General features: G+C 40.1%; 1 pseudogene; it reads right to left on the reverse strand.

The window, feature by feature from the left end:
- Positions 1-1,372: 1,372 nt before the first annotated feature.
- LOC135698807 (uncharacterized) lies at positions 1,373-22,806 on the reverse strand (annotated as a pseudogene).
- Between the last annotated feature and the right edge of the window lie 1,073 nt (positions 22,807-23,879).

Below are 23,879 nucleotides of genomic sequence, written 5' to 3' on the forward strand. Positions count from 1 at the left end.
TGATGCCATTCGCAATCATGGTGGGACCTTCCTCGATCATTAATTTGCTATCTCAGAATTATCTTTCACTTTTCCTAAAATATTCTTTATCTTTACGTACCGTTTGGGATTGTAGTCCTTTTACCTTTAATTTTAATTTCTTCAACATTAGATCCTGATACGCCTTCCGTTGGATCGTAATGTGGGTATCGGATCTTTCTTCTTTTTGAGTCCTTGAATTTTCAGCAGCTTCTGAATGACATTAGTTCACTCAATGGTGATGGAAGTTTCTCCGGCCGCCGCCAATTCCTTGTAATTGATTGCTTCTCACAGGCAAAGTAAACAATACTCCGGTTCCTCGTTCACAAGTAAAAGTTACTTTCACTAGGTATCGATCCGTGTTTCAATCCTCCACTTGATCCACCATAACAAGTTTTTCGGTTTGGAGTTGGAAATCCACCGGCTTGCTGTGATTAGGATACAAATCGCCGAGAAATTTTGTAGAGGTTAGTCAATGTTTATGTGCATTCTCACTAAAACTTGTACTTCAATGTTCCACCTTTACAGCCGGCGCCGGTGGTGTAGTGGTAAGCGTGACTGCTTTCTCACCCCAATGGGTCTGGGTTCAATCCCAGCCGAGGTCGGTGGGATTTTTCTGAGGCATAAAAATCTCTGGTCACGTCTTCCTTCGGAAGGGAAGTAAAGCCGTTGGTCCCGGCCCATGTGTGTTTGAATGGGTGCGATATCCTACGCAGGTGTGGAAGCTGCCTTCCTGCACATTCGATTGCCGTCAATGGATGGCAATCGATGTCCGTCGGTGATTGGCACTAGATTGCGGAACAGAGACCGACGTTAAATAAAAGAAAAAAAAAATGATTGACAGAGGCGCTGACAGAAATATTGTCAATATCGAGGTATTGACATCAATGTAGAATGTATTGACAATACAATTATTTTCAATAAATGCAATCGTGTAGGGTTCACTAAATAGATCGAAGCGTAGAGAAAATCTCATGCAAAATACTACATTTTTAACCTTCGGGAAAAATGCAACTCGCAAATATTTCACTTCGCTTGTAACTGTAAACAAATACGATCCAGCGAAATCGAATGTTCGTTTTCGTGATTGCTCGTGAAATGTTAAGCAGCTAAGCGAAAATTTGACGTTTCAAGAAAGAGCGTATTTGCCAAATTTTCACTTCACTGGAGGCGCAAACTGAACGATTTCTCTCCACATGAACTATGAACAGCGGAAAGAGCAAATTGAAAAATAATCCACAACCTTTTTCGCTAGCGAAATTTCATGATTTTACATTTGCTTCAACTTTCACTTCGCCTCGCTTCGAACTAGGCTTAGGCGACTATGGCAATTGACGTTCAAGACGACGGCAGTCTAGGCAGAAAACTTGTCTGAAAATAGGTTGAACAATTTGTAATTTTGTGTTGGATTTATATTCTGATATACCTAACTGATTCAAATGTTGCAAAGTTCACAGAACTACCCTTGAAATTTTTTAACTACGTTGGACTATACTGAGTTTTCAGAATATTTTCAGCAGTTCTCGGAAGCATTCCTAAAGATTTCCAAACTTCCTTGAAATCCTCGGAATTCATGTAGTAATTGGAACTACCCTGAACTTCTCTGATCATCCCTGAAGTATTAGAAATTTTCCTGAAAGTATTTGGAATCTCCCAAAAGTTTCCAAAATCGTCCTGAAATTCTCTGGACTTCCATGAAGCCGTCCCAAGAGGAAGCCCAGCTTTCTGTTCAGAATCTGTAAGTTGCTGTACGTCCGGGGTAAAAAACCCATTAATCGTACCTTGAGGAAAACAGAAGCCTATTATTATACCCAAAAAAAAGCGAGCAACAGCTCTAATGCTCTTGTTGCAACCACTTTCATTGCAGTTTGTGCAAAGCTTTTGGCAAATTTCCAACCCAACTGTATCAACAACCCACGTTGACGGTAATCGTAGCAGTCGGGTAATTTTCTCTGCAGTTGCACTACTGAGATTATTTCAAGGATACCGTCGCACACACCCACACACACACACACACTCAGTTACATATTTTGATTCACCGGATTTAGCAGGGGAGTGTGGGATGATGGCACAAATTAACAGAGCTGGCGTAGGTGCTAGGGTGGTTGTTGTACGCCCGTTTTCCGTTTCGTAGCAAACAGAACACGAGCCCCACCCTCACAGTAGGCATAATTTCCGCTCAATTTCACCATTTGATACATTCGCTTGGCTTCAGTTGGACGGATCATGGATGATGGTTGGGTTGGCGGTGGAAGTAAGACCATTTTTTATGACAACTTTTACTCTCGACCGGTCGGTGAAGAGTGAACGCCAGTCTTGGGGAATGATATTCTGCGATGCATTTCGTTTCGCTAGCGAACTTTACTTCGGCACAACCGGCCGGATCCCTGACGTTGATGCCGTCAGCGGCGGCACCGGAAAATCCGGTCTTTAGCAACTTTTAGCACTCTCGCTCCGTCTGTCGGTCCGGTTGTTCGTCCGTGGTGAAATGTTATCTCCTTTATCTCCAAAATCCCCCGCTTTAAAGTGAGCTGAGAATTTAATGAAACGGGAATTTATTATAAATGAACGCAGCAAGCGTAGGTTTTCGAGAGCCCTATGATCCAAGCAATCATCGCTCGTTGCTCGGCTGACACTTGAACGTCATTATCTAAATTCAGGCGTACGAGTCCTCTTCACTCTTCAGTGTAAATCAAAAAGCAGACGCTGCATACGAAACACGAACACATAATCCCCTAGCGAATGAACAGAAGCCCAGGTTGGAACAAAAGATTTAAAATTCAAAACGCATTATCACGGTACTGGATAGGAAACATGAAAGAAGAAACAGAAGAAGCAGAAGCGGTGTGGGACCGGAAATGAGTGTTCTTTTTCCGGTTGGCCATGGAGGCATTTGCTCTCTATTGCCTATATTTCCCCTCACGCTGCCGCATCTTGAAGCCTCTGTTGAGAATGGTGGTGGTGGTGGTCTATTTCCGGAAGCCAAGCTCCGGAAGTCAAGCTCCGGAAGCGGAGCGAGCGACTACGGTTCAGCTTAGCCACGTGGAAGAACAATGCGCGTTGCGAAGCGATTAGCCCTATCGTGGTGACGGCCTACTATGAGACACTCCGGGGCTGGCAGGGTAAAATTATCGGTATGGCATTACAGAATTGAGTGATAACGGTTTTGGCAGCCTTGATTCCAGGCCATTAACGCAATTTCGTGTCTACTGTCTGTGCTGAAAGCCTGCCTGCTGGCTGTTGGCTTCGTGCATGTTGTTCCATTTTCTTGTTTGGTTTATTTTGAATCGTACGGTAGGAGGAGGTGATGTGGCATTTCGGGTTCAAACGCCGGAAGTACGCTTTCTCGCGTGGCGTTCATTTCAAGTGACCGAAGTGAACGATATTCGGGAGATTTACGACAAATCAAGCTGAACAATTCATTAGATCCTAAGTAATATTGATCGATTCTCTTCATCGACTTTCTGTTTCATTAATTACTTGGGTGCAGAATCGTTTCTTGCCGTGTTTGGCGTATTAGAAGCTAGATAATAGCTGCATTCATCGGTCCGTGTGCTGAAATTAGCTGGGAAACTTGTCCTCTATGCAATCTTGATGCTTTGTTCAAAATGTGAGCCAAATCGGACATCATTTACAAATTGGAAGCTTTTTTTGCCAGGTTGCAGTTTAAACTGTATAAAGAAACACCATTTTCAATGGCTTTTAACTATAGATACTATAGATTCCATAGATAAGCGGAGGCAAAGTATAATGTAGCCAAATGAGCATGACATCATCATGGTGTTGTTTGAGGGAGAAGTATTGTAATATTATGAGCACAAACAAAACAAAACTGCACAACGAAGAGCTCTATGATGGCATGAACTTTTTTCACGGATGCTAGTAAGCCAGTTGCCAAAACATCTTTTTCTGCCTCCGCTTATCTATGAAATCTATAGGATCTATAGTTTTACCTAGTAATTTAGTTGGTTGTGCATTGATTACGTTGGGTTTGACAGCGTAGAATTAAAAAGAAGGAACCTGGGGGGGGGGGGCTGGTGACTGTCAAATACGATCAATCGTTGCCTACCTCGTCAAGGGGGAGGACGGCTTTAATGCGAGTGTCTCTTTAGTTGAGAGTTACTCTGATTTGCTCTGATCTGCATCGGAAAAATAAAGAACAAGGCATATCTCGCGTAACATGTGAAAGGAGCGTATAATCAAAATGTAAACAAATCGGTTTTTGATGCCACTCTATAGCACCACTTCATAGCTACTAATTGTGTAGGAATGTTCCGCATAACCAGTAAAAATCATTATAAATAACTCGATTTTCAAAATTGGCCGATCAAGGAAATCTTTCAAATCATTTATTGGTCCGAACGCTAAAACAGCCAACCATTATAGGAGTGTTGTTTGCTGAGATACAGATATTATTGGTATACTGAACCAGAGGTGGCAACAGTACATTTTTTGAAAAACCATCGTCCAGAGCGAAACAAAACAGCCAGCACACCGGCGACCGTTTATAACTACATTCCAAGCGAACAGCGGAGATAGAGAATAAATAAAATTTCGCAGCCTGATTTTTCCAAACAGTTTATTGTAATGAAATTTTAGCTGCAGGCTTGCGTGTGACAGTAAATTACCAACTCCCTTATTTACGCATAATTTTAACATCAATGCTTATGAGTGGTCAGTCTTCATTCTTATCTTTTAATTCCATGCAATAAACATCAAATAAATGCAGTAATTAGCCAGAAATCAGCAAAATTCTACACGACATAAATTTATGTCGCGCGCGCCGCCGGTCTTGTCTGCTTCTTTGTGCGAAAATGTTCTGTCGCTGCCAGAAAACAGTTTAGAAATGTCATGACATTTTTGCCGCTTGCCAGTTTGTTTTTGTGTGTCGTCAAAATGGTTATCGCAAAAAGTATCAAATGTTAAGGAAAAAATGTTAAACTCCAAGACTCGTGCCACCACTGTACTGAACTATAGAAAAGCTAACAAAAAAAAACTTAGATTTTCTTATATAGGAATAGAAAAAGGCAGATTATTTCAAGAGCAAATTTTCATTACGTCGAATGTAACAAAGGTAAACAAAGTCGAGCTATCAGTGTCAATCGATTCTCCTGCTATTACACTATATACTGTCCGAATATAGGATCAAATCCCATTTTTAAATTTATTTACCAGTCAAATTGCTTTTTGACGCAATCACCTTCCGATCAAAATAGTTTTCGATGTTACTTAAGTCACCCAATTTCTATGGAGATGCCGTTTGACTTAAGTAACAGCGCTGAGAAATCCGTGAAAAGTGTACGTTCGTCGTTTTGCTTTCTCATGATTAAAGTGAATAAATCGAACTGTTTGTTGCTAAGATGATTTCGGTGGTCCTAAAATGATGAATGGGCTGCACGTAAGGAGACGTAATTGATAATTCTCCTGAATATCATGGTAAATACACTTTGACTTAAGTAACAATAGGGGCCACCAAACGACGTATAATAATTTTACAATCCATTTTCTGTTTTTTTTTTATATTTTGGTTGTTGGCCCTTTTAAAATGTTACGCGAGATAGAATTTGTTTACATTTTAGTTGTAGGCCCTTTTCAAATGTGAACTGCTCAGGGTCTTAATCGAAACTGCCGTAAAATTCTGACATTTTCAGGGATCCATCTGAGTTTCGGACCAGTCTGGAAATTTTTGTCTTGTCGAAGCACATCGCATTTGCTCTTCAATACTCTTGCATTGAATTGTAATCAGCTCTTGGAAGTTAATGATATTTTGAAGATGCAGAGCTACATCTTCAGCTTCTTGCTGCATTCGATGCCAAACTATATTCTTGATGATAATTTTTATAAGTATCAATAACTTTTCAAAAAACCTAGATTCTAGTAAAAACTTACTGTTCGCTTTCCGGCTTGCTTGAAGCTGCAACCTGAGTGTGACTCCGATAATGAGGAAACATTATTCTGCATATCGATGTTAGAATTCGGATTTTAGTATTCAAGGCAGTTAAAATCAGCAACAGTGAAATATAAGTCTTCTGCTGCTATTCATCGCTTTCAAAACAAACGATGTTAAATATCCAGTTGAAGATTTCAAAAAGTCTTAAACGAACCATAAGCTCGAATTATTGTCAAGAAATAAATAAGACCCTTCGCAAAAATCCACTAGAAATGAGAGAAAGATTCGCTCAGAGAGCAAGAGAGTTTCTCAGAGTCTAACTGCCCGACCAACCATTTATTTAAATTTCTTTAAATTGCGATATAAAGCCATTCATATTAAAAATCGATAGCGATCATCACCATTTCATGAAGAAATTTAAAGATACTCCAAGTCTAATAATGAATAATTTATAAAGATTTTTATCAAAATCTCTATACAAATCATTAACAATGTAAAGATATTGATTTATGTTGCCAGTTCAGTACTGATCTTAACATTTGAAACGTTATTAAATATTATAAAAAAATATTTGTTGTGAAGCGCGGAAATTAAATATCTTATTTAATTGAACCATCTTAGCCAGACGGTGATCATCAACAGAAGTAAACATATTTCTGTCAATTACAGTGCTGATATTGTTAAGACTTTTTTAACTGTACAATTACTTGTTTCGATTCCATGCCATTTAGGGTATACTGATTTCGTTGTTGGTTGCTGAAACTCGGGTCTACGGCTGCTGTTGATGACCTTCCCAGCGACTGCAAAACATACTCTTGTACATGGTGTGTCGAAGTACCGGACATTTAAACATGCATCTTTGAAATAATTTGTCATAACATCAAAACAATCTGTCGTCATGGTTTCAAGTTTCCTCATTCGTTTCAAAATGCCGAGAATCCTACCACGGGTTCTTAAAAAAGACCGAGAGCACATCGACGTAAACTTACAGAGCCACAATTGTAAACATCTGCTGATGCTTCTTGTGATGAAGTACGGAATTCGTCAACTGAGAGTGCCTCTTCGAATGAATTTATGGATATAGAGTATTTGGATCAAGCTTTTGATGAGACAATATGGCAAAATCCTGATCCGTTGACTGAAAACGAGTATATGGAAACAATGTTAGTGACGGATTTAATTTTATTAATGCACACGTTTGTTAGCTATTAATTTGTTTTTTAATGTGTTTCCTATGCAGAATACAGATGAATCAATTAGAACAACTGATGTTTGTCCCAGCTCACAATTGAAAGCAGATCTGACAGGTTGGGTTTCAAAATACAGTGTTCCGTTGGCCGGAGTCTAAAACACCAAGAAAATCCAACGTTCGGGAAATGTGCAATGGAGAATACATTCACATTGGTATAGCGGAGTTTTTAAATCAGTTCAATTTGATGGATCATATCAAAGAAGGACGACCAATTATGCTATCTTTTTCGGTAGACGGAAAACCTGTTTCTAAAAGTGGTGCGAACGATTTGAGGATTATATCAGGAGCTATCCATACCGAAGGGCTTATACAGCATGTATTCATCGTAGGAATTTTTAATGCACCATCGAAAACGACATCTTTTAACACATTTCTCAACGAATTTGTCGACGAAATGAAGGAGTTACTTACTACTGGATTCCATAAAGATGGTAAGGTATATACCGTGAAGCACTGATCAAAATGTAGTATTGCATGCGATTTCGTTCTATCCGTATTTCACCAAGGGGGGGAGCTGGCTGTCAAATACGAACAATCGTCGCCTACCTCGCATAACTGGTTCCAAACGTAAACAAGCCATAAGAAACCTACAGCGTTTGTTTACGTTTGGAACCAGTTTCATACAAGTATGATCAGTAGGCTGATTTGACAGTACGTCCCCCCCAGTATTTCACACCCCAATTAGAACAGTTATAATCATCTTCTGTGTAGATTTTCGCCGCCAGCGATTGGCAACACAGGCACGAATAGACCCGAAAGGAAACAATCGAGGTTTTTTAACCTTCGCATACTCGCCATCAGAGTCAGTCCCGTGTAGCAGTTCAGATCGCAATAAAACAATTTTTTGAGAAGCCTTTTTCTAAGATCAAATAAAGTGTAGTGCAAAAGAGGTATCCTGCCTAAGTGTATTCACTCACCTGTGCCACTGGAATCTCCCGCTTTCTGGTGCCCGTGCGTCGATTGATGTCCTCTGGAACCTGAAAAGAAGGAACTTCTCCCCACCTTACCTGTGCTGCTACCGCTCAGAGGGAAACACAACACACAAACAACACAACGTAGGAAATTTCTGGGTAAGCGCCTTCAAAAATGTATCGTCGCAGATGCACCAGCAGTAGCGTACATCAAGGGTATAAAATCACACGAAGGATATTCATAACGTCCAAAATGTGAAACCCGGGGGACGAATATTTCCGGTTCGAGGAAAATAGTATATCCCGAAGTCGATGCTCCTCTACGTACCGATTCGAATTTTAGACACAGAATGTCGAATAATGATAAAGATGACCACCACATGTCTAAAGACCACACTATTTTGGAAAGCTTACCAATTTACATGATTGAAGACTTTGTAATCTACAAAATGCACGCTGTTCATGGAGGAGTCTGTAAAAAAAGATTAGTTGCATTCACAAGAAAGGCTAAGTCACAAAAGCTAACGAAAAAAAAAGATAGAAATCGACGATCGAATCAAAGAATGCACAAAATATGTACCAATGGAATTTCAACAAAGCTGAGGACCAGGGATGGAAAATCATTTACATTCATTTCGTGCATTCATTTACATTCATTTGCCTCTAACTTTTTTCATCAACAGAATTCCGTAAAATAATGTTTGAAGCTTTTGTAGGCTTTGATATTAACTACATTTTTTGTAAACGATTCAAATCGGTATCTCTTATACATGATGAATCAGAGCGATAAGAACCCACAATTGTTTTTCAGTGAATGTAAATTGCATTCACTGAAAAACAATAACATGTTCTGCCAGCTCTAGTTCGTCATGCATAAGAGATTCAGATTTTAGTTATTAACAAAAGTTGTAGTTAATAGTTGAAGATGCTAATTTCAAATAACAGACTGTAGTGGTAATTTTTATACGATAGATGGAGTAGATGAAAGCATAGAGTTGATAGTTCCGTTAGAGTACGGCAGTGTGAAGATTGTATATAGATATTAGAATAGCGAACTAGGACAACTTTTAAGGAAGGTACAAATCGGTTTTTTCATCTCTCTTTACCAAACTCCCCCTTTGGAGAGGGATGGTCAAAAGTCAAATAGTCAAAAGTTGTAGTTAATATTAAAAGCTACAAAAGTTTCATACACCATTTTACGGGTATTCTGTTGATGAAAAAAGTTAGAGGCAAATGAATGTAAATGAATGCACAAAATGAATGTAAATGATTTTCCATCTCTGCTGAGGACCCATAATAACGTTTCAAAAATGAAAGCAACAGAATTTAGAAATATTGTTTTTGTATGCGCTACTCATATTCCATCAGATAATTCCTACAACCACATTTTCCCATAGTGTTTTTTTGAAAAAAAAGATGAAAGTATCTATGTTACAGGACAGGAGTTTAAAGTAGAAGAATCACTGTGTAATTCAAAGTTGACGTTAAAATTGAGCATGCTTTTGGGAAATTTCGAAAAACTGTGTAAAACCATTTCCTCTAAATCCATCAATACGCAAAATGGTTTGCTTACCATACAATTTATATGGCTCGGATTATTTTGTAACACCACTGATTTATACATTTAAATAACAATTAGGTCATAACAGGGGTTATAGTTTGTTATCGCTTCTATTAAAAAAAAACAAGAGCAAAAAGTTCATAGTTTTTAAGCATTTTAATCACTTCTTTTTAATTTTAAGATCTTACTCAGTGTCCTGATCCAAGACTTCATCCTCATTGTGCCTATCGTTAAGCTACACCTTAAGCAGCGGAACAGTTAACTTTTGCCTGCTGACTCGTTGTCGGCTTACGTCCGATCACATGCGTGTTGCATTTGGTACCGAAATTCGGCACACGCTTGGGCTGCTGGGTCCTCCGAGTTGTCAAAGAGCGAATGATCGACGAGAGCTTTGCTAACGATTATATTTATTTATTTATTTATTTGGAGGGAAAAGCCCATACTAGTGGGCGCAAAATCTCATCATTTCAGTACCAACAGATAACATGGAATCCTACAGATACATTTGCTTGAACTAAGTCCTAAACATATAAAAAGATATTAATGATAACATAATTAACTTAATTTAAGTACAGAAAACAGAAACCGTCAGGAAGTTAAAAGTACACTATAAAACAGATTCTTAAGCCTAACACGGGAGATATTAAAATCAAAGCAGTTATAACATTTGTTGAAAATCTTGCACATGCTAGTTAACGGCTCATTAGCGCCGTAGTTTGTGCGGGATGCCGGGATGTTAAAAGAAAATAAGAACGTAAATTTACGCGTCTGATATTGACATTCAACTGCTGCAGAAGTGCACCGCAATTAATGTCCGATCGCAGGAGATCAGCGATAAGTGTAGCCTTAGAGACGCCTCGGCGAACTCTAAGTAATTGTAGGGACATCAAATTACAACGACTTTCATAACTAGGGAGATTGAAAGGATCACTCCAGGGTAGCCAAAGAAGGGCGAAACGTACAAATCTTCGCTGAATGGCCTTAATACGATTCACCCCGTTGCTGTAAAAAGGAGCCCATACTACGGAACAGTACTCTAATGTGGAGCGGACTAGCGAACAATAGAGTGCTTTTAAACAGAAAATGCCCCTAAAGTGTTTGGCGAAACGGAAAAGGAAACCATAAGCCACATGGTCCTTGAAGGTGAGTTATGAATCAAGTAGAAGCCTGAGTCTTTAATGGTAGATTAACGGCTTAATATTTGCTCCTGAAGGCTGTAACCATAACAGCAGGGTTGCTTCCACTCACTTGCTATAAGAAAATATTTTTCGGTATTATACAATCAGTAAATGTTATAATGGTCTGTTGTACTTTTAAGTAACAAGAAGAGGTCATGAAGTATATGTTTGACAAATAATATCTGTCAATATTGCTTTCAGTGCGTCACAATCAGCGATCTTATGATTCGTGAGCGTTCACTCTGAGTGAGCGCTCACGAGTCGTAAAATCGCTGATTGTGATGCACTGAAAGCAATATTGACAGATTTTATTTGTCAAACATATACTTCATGACCTCTTCTTGTAACTTACAAGTACTAATTAACATTATACTATTTCATGATTTCATAATTCCGAAAAACATCTTTTTATCGCAAGTGAGTGGAAGCAACCCTGCATAACAGATAGGTGATTTTTTCCTGGAAAACGTTATAATGGCACATTTAGAAGCATTTAATACCATCTTGTTCTTGTCACACCAAACAGCAAAAACGTCCATCTGCTGCTGAAGAAACAACGCATCACTTCGATCTTTGATGACAAAGTATAGTTTGAAATCGTCAGCATAAGACAGCTTCAGGCAACGGATCGAAAAGTGAACGTCATTCAGATACAATAAAAATATGAACGGTCCCAGATGACTGCCTTGAGGTACACCAGAAGAAACAGCGAACGGTTGAGAAAAATGACCTCCAATCTTCACTGACACATATGTCGACCAGTGAGATATGAGCCAAGCCAATCAAGAAGGGAACCGTGAAAGCCAAGTCGCTCTAGTTTGGCCACTGCAATCTCGTGATTGATTTTATCAAAAGCAGCAGAAAGATCGGTGTAGATAGCATCCACTTGATGACCTCTTTCCACCTCGCGTGTGATTGATGATGTGTATTGAACGAGATTTGTAGTGGTCGACTTCTTCAGCATAAAACCGTGTTGTTCAGTCACTATGTAACTAGAGCATGTGTGTTTTAAATAATCTAGCACCAATAGTTCAAATAGTTTTGAGACTGCACATATAGCAGCGATACCACGGTAGTTGGACACCGATTGCTTATTGCCTTTTTTGAAGACAGGGAAAACAAAAGAATCCTTCCAGCAGTCGGGAAAGATCCCAGAATCCAAAGAGAGGTTGAAGATGGATGCTAAAGGTGCCGCCAGCACTCCAATACAGTTTTTAATAACCGTGGGAGGGATTCCATCAGGGCCAGTGCTGAAAGAACTTTTCAAACGAAGGCCTGCTCTACTAACATCATTAGTCGAGGTTGGCGGATGCGGCCCAACAGCAGAAAGTACACCGGAACATCACTTACGGCGGCTACGATGTGCCCGTTAGGTAAATTTTCTTTGACGAAGACACTGCTGAATTGTGACATGAACAGGTCAGCGATTCCCTCCGTATCTGATTCTTCTTGATCCGTATAGTACATTGTAGAAGGTAAGCCCGACTCCTTCCGTTGATCGTTCACATGATTCCAGAAGCTCTTGGGATTTGCTTTGAGTTTAGTTTGTAGATGGCGCTGATGGGCTTGATAAAGCTGCTTGTTGAGCCGCTTGTAGTGTTTGTTAACGAGGTTGTACTTTCTCTTCGATGCATCCGTTCGAAGTTTACAAAATGTCTTCAAGGCAGCTCGTTTGGATGACTTCAGTCGCTTGAGTCGGTGGTTGGCCCAAGGAGGGTTACTGGATATGGGTGGAGTTGTCATGGGTACAAACTGGTCAATCGCATACACGACAATATTCGAGAAAATAGAAGCGCAGCATTCGCGTCACGATCTCGGAGTTCATCGTCCTAGCTGATGTTTTCGAAAAAGGGTGCCATTCCCTCGAAGTCAGTCCTACGGTAGTCATACGATACGCTGTCCACGGTTACCCGAAAAGTGTAAGCCTGGTATAAGTGTAATGATAACTGCAAAGGTGAATGGTGTCTACAACGTTTAACTATTGGTTCGAGTGCCTCTTGGACCGAGCAATTAGAGGCGAATTCACGGCTAAGGAAACATAGATCAAGCAGTCTATGATTTTCATTGGAGATCCCGTTCCGTTGCAGAAGATCAGCAGTATTGTAGCAATCTAGGAGAGATGCTACTTGAGGTGTAATGTATGAGCCATTAGAGCGAGGATGAAAGAACCCTGTTTCATTCGATGACCAGTTGACTGAAGCAAGATTGAAATCACCAACAACAAGGATTTCGTCAGTCACATTCATCTTGGATACAACCCAAAAAAGTGAATCAATGTGTTGATCGATCAACTCAGAATCGCCAAGTCGATCCGGGGTAAATACAACACGCAAATGAAGACCACTTTAAACGGTAGGGTATCAGCCAAACACACCTGTTCGACACCTGAGCTATTAGGTGTAAGAAGTAACTGAGAGTTAAAAGTAGAACGAACTGCTAGCAAGACACCACCGCCGGAAGCTTTGGGGCTAGTAGCTCGAGAACGATCAGTGCGATAGACCGTAAAATCCGAACTAAATATTTGCTTAGAAAGTGTGCTGCTGTTCAACCAAGTTTCGGTGAAGGCGTACATATCGTACATACATATCGTAACAATCCGACCAGGCCAATTTGAACTCAGCTACAGTTGTATTCATGCCTCCAACGTTTTGGTAATACAGCAATATTTCAGCTCCCTGAGTCCTGGATGATGCAATAATATGTATTATATTTTGAACTGAGCAAAAATAAACTACTTACTTATTAATACTTGTGTCGAGCACAAACTTTTAAGTGCCTGTTTGTCACCAGCCCCAGAATAGTTCACTTGAGACTGCAATGCGAGGTTATACACCTTCTCAATGAAATCCATGGTTATTTCTTTCAAAGGCTTTTTAAACAATACGTAAGATGCTAAGAACTTTTTCTGCAAATAAACGATATGAGTTCACTAATAAGCAACATAAACAGACCATAAATTGTACCGCTTACAAATTTCTTTTTGTTGTCGTTTTTTCCCAGCAACTCCTCGAATCCGATCAATGCATCCAGGTCACGACAGATCCCAGAGGCATGAACTCTCTAATCGGATTAAAAAAATCCTGTGTTGATGTTGACGATGTACCCAGTGGCAATCCTTGCTGGACCAGGATTTGTATTTGCTGCTTAATAAATATCACATCGGCCTGTAGCGTTCTTATTGAATCCGCTTGCCCGTTGTATACATCTAGCGGAAGTGTCACTACTACTGGTTGATTATTTTGAGCTTCCTCCAGCACCTCTTCCTCTATTTCTTCTTCTTCTTCTTTCCTTTATTTAACGTCGGTCTTTGTTCCGCAATATAGTGCCAATCACCGACGGACATCGATTGCCATCCATTGACGGTAATCGAATGTACAGGAAGGCAGCTTCCACACCTGCGTAGGATATCGCATCCATTCAACACACATGGGCCGGGACCAACAACTTTACTTCCCTTCCGAAGGAAGACGTGACCAGAGGTTTTTATGCCTCAGAAAAATCCCACCGTCCTCGGCTGGGATTGAACCCAGACCCATTGGGGTGAGAAAGCAGTCACTACACCATCGACGCCGGCTCACACTCTTTCAACCGTTGGAACAGCGGGAGAACGAAAGAGATGACAAACTCAATAAGCCTTAAGCAAACCCCACACGCATCAATATGTTGACGCGAAGGGGAATTATTGACAATAATATTGATGATGTGAATTCAGAAATATTGTCAATCTCGATGTATTGACGTCAATATAGAATGTATTGACAATACGATTATTGTCAATAAAAGCAATCGTGCAGGGTCCACTTTACACATTTACATTTCATTGATGGATTTTCAGTAGGCCGATTTAACTGCACATCCCGCCCCTGGAAGAAACTGTAAGTATGCACATATACAAGTTGACGATGCCACGTCAGATCATGGGGGGTGGGGGGGGGGGGTGGTGAGGTGACTGTCAAATACGAATAATCGTCGTCTACCTCGCATAACTGGTTCAACAACATGCATAACAACAAGCAACGATTGATCGTAGATGTTTGGAACCAAATTGGCGGTGCCGTCAACAGCGTTGCCAGATTGTTTTAAAGATTATCGGTATCAAGGGTATTAAAAAATCGGTATTTATCGGTATTTACTAATTATTAAATTTTATATTATAGCCGTTTTATAAGCGAAAATTTTAACGATGGTGACGCCTGGGATTTGAAGAGAATTGCTTTGTATGACGGCTTTCTCAGTCTTAAAGCACTTTTTATTTTATTTTTTCAATTTAATTTTTAAAATTATCGTTGTTCTCAAGTGGTGATCAAAATTGTGACCAAGTAGTGTTTTTTTCTTCAAATAAATATCTTTAAATGAAACCAAAATATGGAAAACGACTAAACCATTGACAATAACGACAAACAATATTTTCCCTTGAAAAAAGCCACAACCTATGGCCGAAATGTCGGGCTGATTAAAGAGCCTAATTTATATAAATTCAGGCTCTTTAGGGCAGATTATATCGTAGTCGTGCAGTGTTTTAAGACTGAGAAAGCTGTTAATCAAAGCAATATTTTAACTTTTGAACTATGATCGAAAAATTCCGGATGAAAATCCCGGGGAATGTTTGAATTAGCTTCTGAAAGGAGCTGAAAAAACATCCAGAGAAAGACGAATGAAGTTCTCTTGGATGAAGTTCGAGAAAAGCTGGGAAAACCTCCGGGAAACTTCCAAGACACGAATTTAGAAACTTGTGGCGAAAATTTAATAAACTATCGGAAAAATCGGATATCACATCCAAAGGAAGCCAGAAAAGTTTCAGAAACCGGAAGTAAATTTCCAGAAGTAGCCATTTACAGGGAAAGCCAGAAAAAGCTTGGAAAAACCTTCCAATAGAAGTCGAAAAAAAAAACCATCGGCTTATGGTCAAACTTCCAGAAGAAGACCAATGAAATTTCCTGGAGAATTAATTGAACTTCCTGGAGAAGACGAAAGAAACTTCCTGGAGACGCTGGCAGAAACTTCCTAAGGTAAATTGGAAGAAACATCTGAAGAAAGTCGGAAGCCAGAATGCCAGAAACAAGGAAATATTTCCGAATGAAAGAGATTCCTGGGGGATGTTCTAATGATCCAGAAAATTTTCCTGATATTCAAAAAAAAACATCCCTGAAGACACCGAAATTTCCCTGAAATTTTCGGAACATTCCTGAAACGCAGGAATGGAATATTCCATAATTCCTCGAAATTCCTTAAAAGTTCTTGTAATTTTCCTGAAATTAGGAGCTATTTTGGACTTCTCTGGGCATCCTCGAAGCGCTCGGAACTTCCCTGATTATAATAAGACTACCGGAATATCTCTAATCATCTTAGAAGGTCTCTGGATTTTCTTGGAGATTAGGAAATCTCTTAAGTGCTCTCACAATTTTCATGAATTTATTGTAACATCAGCATTGAAGTTCTCTGATCGTCCTGATTTTTTAATTTTTTAAAGTTATCGACACTGTCATTAAAAAGCATAGTACTTCCCAGAACTTTCCCTTACGTTTCCTAAATTTGCATGAACATTGCTGTAGTTTTAGTTTAGTGTTTAGTGTATTTCTCATCAACGAAGCAGGCGGTGCTCCGCCTCCATAGCTCCAAAGCCAACATGGATGCAAACAATGGATAATGGAGATGGTGCTCCACAATGATGGGAGTCTAGGAAGGTGAAAAATAATGTGCATTGCATACCTACGTGTGTCTTTGCGTGTTTTTGTTTTCGTTTTCTACTTGAACATAACCAGCCAGACTACAGGTGTACTCTTTCGGCAGATGAAAATTCAACACCGTGCTCTCTGTATTATGTAGATTCACATTCAACCTTCCTGCTGCCTGCCAGCTGCCTGAACCACCAAAAACAAATAACGAGAAATTGCATTTGCAGACGGCAAACGGAACGCCATCGTAAGCAGATTCCAAGCAAGATTCTTGATTTTCGGTTTCGGGTTTTCCAGAAAACATTCACAAGACAAAGTGAAACTAGAGAAGAGAGCAATAAATCTCCGTTTCCGGTGGAGTATTAAGCAGAAATGCAGCAGCAGCAGCAGCTGCTGCTGCTGATGCTGATGCAGGAAAATCAATCGTTCTCCGTCTCTGACTGTCGCCGATTGAACATTTTCCATCGCATCCCACACAAACAGCCAAACCGTTGTATTTTCACCCATTGTTCGTTTCGCAGGGCTTTTGAATTCAGCGCTGATTGAATGCATTGGCACGTGCTATTCGGCGAAACGAGTTAACAGTAGTGCCACCGTGATGTTTGGGATAAATAGCATTTACTTTGTTCACTGTTTTTTTTTTAGGAATAGCACCATCATTTCGTCGGACGACTATCGGAAGTAGCCCGGCGGTGGTGTAAGAATTTATTAAGATGATTCCTTGTAGTGTCCTTTTTCGAAATTTCACAAGCCAAAATATTACGGTTCTTGTGGATGCACGTAGGTGAAACTACTAGGTACTTGTTGTTTGCTGCGGAGAAGCAAGCAACGACTGAAATTTACAGATTTACAAACCTCGTAGATCTCGAGTTGTGTGCTCTTGAAATTGCGAAGTGTGATAAGAAAACAGGACGCTACAGGGAAACACCTTAAGCGACTCTTCACGCGATGCAGCCCAATCTACACTTAAGCCCCTCGAATACCCCTCGCCACTTCACGTCAGAGCTTATAAATAGGCCTACCTTCTGTCAGCATCGTCGTTATCTAATCGCACCCCATTCACGCATTTTCCCCAATAAAGCACATTTTCCACGGTTTACTTCGAACGCCAACAGGGATGTGCATAGACCATGGCCTACTGGAATGACGTGACGTATGCCCACTCCGCTCGTTTGTGCGAACGAGGGGCTTACTGCGTTCATTAAATGCTTACACCCACCAGGCTTTTGCCAGTTTGCGTCCGCCCGCCCGCAGGCTCCAGATTGAAAATGGAATTAATGACAGGTTCATGAACATTCGTTGGACTGCTGTTTCTCGGGAAATATCGTGCGTGAACGGTCGGTGGGTACTGTTTACTCTCACTTGTTCGAAGTATTAATTTAGGCTTTGATTGTAATGTTGATGAATTACAAATGACAATAGGTATCGTAAGCAGAACTGATGCTTTGGAAAGTGACCATCTGAAAGTGATTTGAATTTCAATTCGAATGCGGTATCATCCAACTAACGGAGAATAACCACAACAACGCTCGATGATTGCTTCAACTCGCATCATCGCACGTACACTGAAACAAATCGACATGTACCGTTTATTGGATCCATCTTATAACATAGCAATGTCAGCAGATTTATTCATTCTATGTGATGATTGATAGATTCCATTGGATTATCACTTAAAAACTATGACTGCGATATGGAATCATTTCTATCGTAATTTCACATACTTAGTACTTGATAATACTTTGCTTCGAACGTGGTTAGCGAAGGTAGGAAGTATATGAATATTGTCTGATATATTTCATGGTGAAAAACTGTTGATATGTCATTGGGTGGGAACAGCCATCTAGAAACTAATGGAAAATCATATAAGTTTGCACTATGAGAAAATTCAGTAAAATATACCTGTTTTCATGATGAATATTGCTCACTAAAATATATATCTTATAAGATAATCATGTATATTTTATTGGAGTTGCTTTTACTGATTTTTGACGTTTGTTGATATGTCGCGTGTAAATAGACATGTAGAAACTATTGGACTGTCATTTAACTTTTCAGTATAGGAAAACATGTATATCTCATTGTAATAGCTTGCTTTGATTTTTGACGTTTAAAGATTGTAAACAGATCTATCCCAATCATTAAATAGTCGTATAGAAATGCCTTTTAAGAAATCCAACAGCAAGCATTTGTTTTTGCATGTTTTTCTGGGATGAATATCGCTCCCAATAAAATACATCTTACATGATTGTTCTTTATAAATTATTGAAACAATTTTCAACGATGTTAACGTACACTCATTCATATGATAATTGGTTGCAGAAAAGAATGTATTGAGATTGAAAAAAAAAAAAATGATTCTACTGTAATATTTACTTTGCTATGATTCTAATTGTAAGCCTTCTACACGGCTAATTCAGATTCCAGCCCTAAGTAGTACTCGAACTTCATGAGCCAGCTCTATCAAATCATATAATTTAGTCTTTGATTTATTGCACACAGGTGCATTAAGAAAGATTTGAACAAACCACACCACCGAAACGGAACATAAATTTGTCAGTGCTATTTGTCTTCACTCTAGCAAAACGAGCATGAAGTTGCACTACATTCCATGTCGGGAGAGCTGTTCTTACTTCATGCTATTTGAACGAGCTCAATCTTGAAGTCAGCCGTGGCCCAGTGGAATCGAGCACAGACACCGAAAGCATCACACCTCAACAGATCTTGATCGAATCCCAAATCAGCTACAATAAAAAAAAAGGCACAACTGTGAAAGCTCCCACTGCCTGATGTTAATTTTTCGAATTTATTTTTAGAAATCGATTAAATATATGTGTCAAAAGAAGAAGTAAATTTCATGTTATGTTCACATAAACTTTACTTCGATTGATTTATGACACATATATTATATTGTGGTGAAAAGTATAGCTTATGCTTATGGGTTTCAAATCCATTTCAGTTAATTATTATAATTTAATCGATTTTCATTTATCATATGACGATCATATAAAAGTTACCAAATTATCAGCATTGTAAATGTATCAGATATTCATATAGAATTTACCTGACACATTTTCAATCATATCATTTTCAATGGATTATCTTATAGCGCAAATTTATTAGACTTCCACATAACAGGAATATGTCAAATTCGTTCAGTGTATGTTCTCGGAGCTCATCGTCTACCTACATCGTCTATATATGCGATGATGGATGGGTATGAGATGGGTGTGCACGGGGAAGGTGTGAAGGAACGACTGATGCGATCAGTGTCATTTTCACTTTGTGAAGAGAACAATTTGCTCAACTCTATAATAAACTACTGGGATGAAATCAACCGACTGCAGGAACTGGGCTCCCATCACCGGGATGAACGTGATAAAATTCATTAACGCCCTCTTATTTTCTCCCCCATTCACAGTCACATGCTGCGAAATAAAGTCCTCTAAGTAAAAGTATGGACGTCTGTCAAAATTTGTTCCAATCGAACCTTCAAAATGCACTGCTTTGCTCGATTGGAAGAACTTTTTTTTTTCAGTTTTGTGGTGACAGTCGTCCATACTTTTACTAGAGTGCTTTACAGCGAAATAAAGCGCTTGTTGCCGCAAAATTGCATTCAATCATGTCGCGTGAACAGAGGTGGCAACAGTACATTTTTTGAAAAACCATCGTCCAGAGCGAAACAAAACAGCCAGCACACGGGCGACCGTCTATAACTACATTCCAAGCGAACAGCGGAGATAGAGAATAAATAAAATCTCGCAGCCTGATTTTTCCAAACAGTTTATTGTAATGAAATTTCAGCTGCAGGCTTGCGTGTGACAGTAAATTACCAACTCCCTTATTTACGCATAATTTTAACATTTATGCTTATGAGTGGTCAGTCTTCATTCTTATCTTTTAATTCCATGCAATAAACATCAAATAAATGCAGTAATTAGCCAGAAATCAGCAAAATTCTACACGACATAAATTTATGTCGCGCGCGCCGCCGGTCTTGTCTGCTTCTTTGTGCGAAAATGTTCTGTCGCTGGCAGAAAACAGTTTAGAAATGTCATGACATTTTTGCCGCTTGCCAGTTTGTTTTTGTGTGTCGTCACAATGGTTATCGCAAAATGTATCAAATGTTAAGGAAAAAATGTTAAACTCCAGGACTCGTGCCACCACTGCGCGTGAATGACTTCCTAACTGGAAATGTACCAACATATCCTAAATATCTTCTTTGTGATCATATGTGGGAAATGCGTATGCGATGAACACACAGATCAGTTTTGCACGGCCGATGAGATCGACTCAAAATTGAGTGGTTTTTCACTCAAAATTATTCTCGCTTTTCCTGATTTTCCGAATACCGTAGAACCATAGAGGTAACTCTAAGACCAGAAGGTCCCGAAGAAACGTGCTCAGCTTTTTGGCTCAGCTCTGGTACTCTCTTCGGTCCCAAGCTAATCGATGCACCCCTCGAAACATAGGAAAATCCACGAACCCCTCATTTTATCTGTCAAATTTTCTAGCGAATCAAAACAACATAGTTTAGTACTAGAATTTCGACTAGAATGGGGTACGTTAATCGATTTGCTTGAGACCAATAGGCTAGTCAAGCAGGGAGCCAATTTTACATCGTTAGTTTCCACCGGTTGCTTAAACCCAAGACATTAAATTTCACTCTCCTCATTCAACTATGCTATAAAGGGTGATACGGTCAAAATTTGGTCAATATCAACTTGACGTATTTCTTTCAATTTTGCATTTAAAAAACCTGAACACCCCTCATTTTGAAGGTGTGTGTGTGTAGAATGTTGCTCCTATTTTGATTTTGGAATTCACTCTTCAGTTGTCAAAATGCCGTCCAAGCAAGAAGAGCAGCGTATCAAAATTTTGCTCGCGCATCGCGAAAATCCGAGCTACTCGCACGCAAAGTTGGCAAAATCGCTAAAAGTTGCCAAATCAACCGTTACAAATGTAATTAAAGTGTTTGGGGAACGTTTCTCGACAGCCAGGAAGTCTGGATCGGGGGCAAATCGAAAACCGGAAGCCGCTGAGACGACAAAGAGAGTTGCCGGTAGTTTCAAGCGAAACCCTAACCTCTCTCTCCGAGATGCCGCAAATAAGCTGGGTGTATCGTCTACAACCGTGCATCGAGCCAAAAAACGAGCCGGACTATCGACTTACAAGAAGGTAGTGACTCCAAATCGCGATGATAAACAAAATACGACGGCCAAAGCGCGATCCCGGAGGCTGTACACGACGATGCTGACGAAGTTTGACTGCGTGGTAATGGACGACGAAACCTACGTCAAAGCCGACTACAAGCAGCTTCCGGGACAGGAGTTTTATACGGCAAAAGGAAGGGGAAAGGTAGCAGATGTTTTTAAGCACATGAAACTGTCAAAGTTCGCAAAGAAATATCTGGTTTGACAAGCCATCTGTACCTGTGGCTTGAAAAGCAGCATTTTCATAGCTTCCGGGACTGTCAACCAAGAAATTTACGTGAAAGAGTGTTTGAATAAACGTCTGCTGCCTTTCCTGAAGAAACACGGTTGTTCCGTACTGTTTTGGCCGGATTTGGCATCTTGCCATTACGGTAAAAAGGCCATGGAGTGGTACGCCGCCAACAACGTGCAGGTGGTTCCCAAGAACAAGAACCCTCCCAACACGCCAGAGCTCCGCCCAATTGAGAAATACTGGGCTATTGTCAAGCGGAACCTAAAGAAGACCAAAAAAACTGCTAAGGGCGAGCAGCAGTTCAAGGCAAACTGGCTTTCTGCGGCGAAGAAGGTGGACAAGGTGGCTGTACAAAATCTGATGGCAGGGGTCAAGCGTAAGGCCCGGCAATTCGGATTTGGAAAAGCGGAAGCCTAACTGAATTTTTTTCCTGAATTTTATACTAATTGAACTTGAAAAAGAAATTTAATTTGATTTTTTTAAATAAACGATTTCACCGATTTACACGCGTTTTCCCTTGACCAAATTTTGACCGTATCACCCTTTATATAACAAAACCTTCTCAGCCTGTCTACAGCCTGTCTCATTAACGTAGCAGCCCATGTTATTTTCTTTCTCATACATGGCCTGCTACTCTGAATACAGACTCGTCGTTAAAAAAAAAACTGCAAACCAATTAATTACGCTTCCGTTACGACAGCATCACTGACTGTACACATCACACCTGTGAGCCATGCCACATGCCGTTACTCTTCAAGGACTCTCACATGGCTTTTAATGCTGACGCTGAAGGACCTTCCACTACACGCTCAGCACACTAGATTTTAGACCCCTCATCATCATCCATCATGGCAACGCAAATCCTACCTACATCATCCTACACGTGTAACCTTTTGCGAAGATTGATTTGGAGCGATTTCGCGACTTTCAAGCATCCATTAGGTGACTTGTGGACACATGTGCCTTTGTCATTCGGACATTCCGATAACGATGATCTGCTGTAATAAAAATGCCAATCAATGATGCCCATCATCGTCCCTGTTCGTCGCACGCGGTCAAAGTTTGCACGATTCCGGCACCGAAATAAACTGTGAGTGACAGAAAAATCGAAAAAGGTCACAAGTGTTACCGGACGCCAACCCGTGCCGATCAATATCAGTTGAGCAGTCCAGCAGCTGCCAAACGGAAGCGACCGACGAAATGACAGGAACTAGGACCGAAGTAAGCAGAAAATCTAGCGGCACAATCAATTTGAGGAGAACAAAATTCGTATTGGATAATGTTCAACCATTAGCCTAACTGTCTGTCACTTCGCCTTCGCCTACTTCAAGGTTTCAGTGGCACTCGAATCGTGTCAAGGTGGGAAAATAGCGTTGTTGCGTCCCGCAGTTGCCATGTTTATTCATGTCGGTTTTTCCTATCGTATGTAAGCTGGTTCTGCTTCGTTATTGTTGAAAGAGAATCGTAGCCACTAATTATAGGAACTTGTTTGCCACCAGTCCCTCCCCGGTCGAATGCCCGAAATCAGCAGGGCGTCCGAATGTCGCACTTATCTGCGCGATAAAAATAAAACAAAGCAAGCGTGTAACACGTGGAACTTACGTTGATGTTTTTTTCTGTTAGAAGGGGTTCTTGCCAATTCGATAATATCAAGATCGGGGTGTCTAATAGCGAATTCGTTTATTATTCAGTTCCAACCTGAATCGGGTTTCAAGATGGGGATTGCTTGTTTTCTGACAAACGTCAGGTTGAACGTTTGTTTTTAAAACCTGCGTCAGGTTGCGAAGTTTGGCTTTGCATTGGGCTGGACCTAGTTAAAACCCCGATAATAATCGAATTCGCTATAATTTGACCCGAAAATATTTGGAAATAAGGAGACGGGCCGAATTTGTATTTACGAATGCAATACAGTCGATATTCAACTTAATGAAGGCCTAAGTGCTTTTTCG

Source organism: Ochlerotatus camptorhynchus, unplaced genomic scaffold, assembly GCF_037179485.1.
Source record: "Ochlerotatus camptorhynchus isolate MF236.1 unplaced genomic scaffold, CSIRO-AGI_Acam_v1.1 ptg000094l, whole genome shotgun sequence".
In the NCBI taxonomy this organism is placed as follows: Eukaryota; Metazoa; Arthropoda; class Insecta; order Diptera; family Culicidae; genus Ochlerotatus; species Ochlerotatus camptorhynchus.